At 38.5% G+C, this 364-nt stretch overlaps 1 protein-coding gene across 1 annotated transcript in view; it reads left to right on the top strand.

Moving 5' to 3' along the window:
* The window catches only part of LOC119591089, a gene marked incomplete in the record, with an annotated part of 53,715 nt that overhangs the window by 52,758 nt on the left and 593 nt on the right, over nt 1–364 (top strand).

Genomic DNA, 364 nt, shown 5'->3' with positions numbered 1-364 from the left:
CAGAGGGTTAAGCTCATTGTTAAAGGGCTGGCTCCACAGTTGCAGTCAGCCCCTCTTAGTCTATTCACCTTGAAGACTGATTAAGAGTATATAGATGTAATATATGCCGGTAAAAGAGAGTACATCAAACAGTCCGTCGGTCTACCTTCCAAAAGATGAACAAATATAAACATATTTTAACAGGTCTTAAACTTAATAATATACTTCTGCTGCTAACCTCTAACTGGTAGACGAAATTGAGCTAAATCTATCATGAGAAACAGGCAACGGACGAAGGAAAATGCTGCTTCAAAGAGAACAGCCAAGTGGTTAACCTATGCGCAAAAAAGTCTTCATATAGGAAACTATTTGAAGTACGTATCAG

The sequence above is a fragment of the Penaeus monodon genome, chromosome 28 (genome assembly GCF_015228065.2).
Source record: "Penaeus monodon isolate SGIC_2016 chromosome 28, NSTDA_Pmon_1, whole genome shotgun sequence".
Taxonomy (NCBI): Eukaryota; Metazoa; Arthropoda; class Malacostraca; order Decapoda; family Penaeidae; genus Penaeus; species Penaeus monodon.
This window is presented reverse-complemented; position numbering and strand designations above follow the sequence as displayed.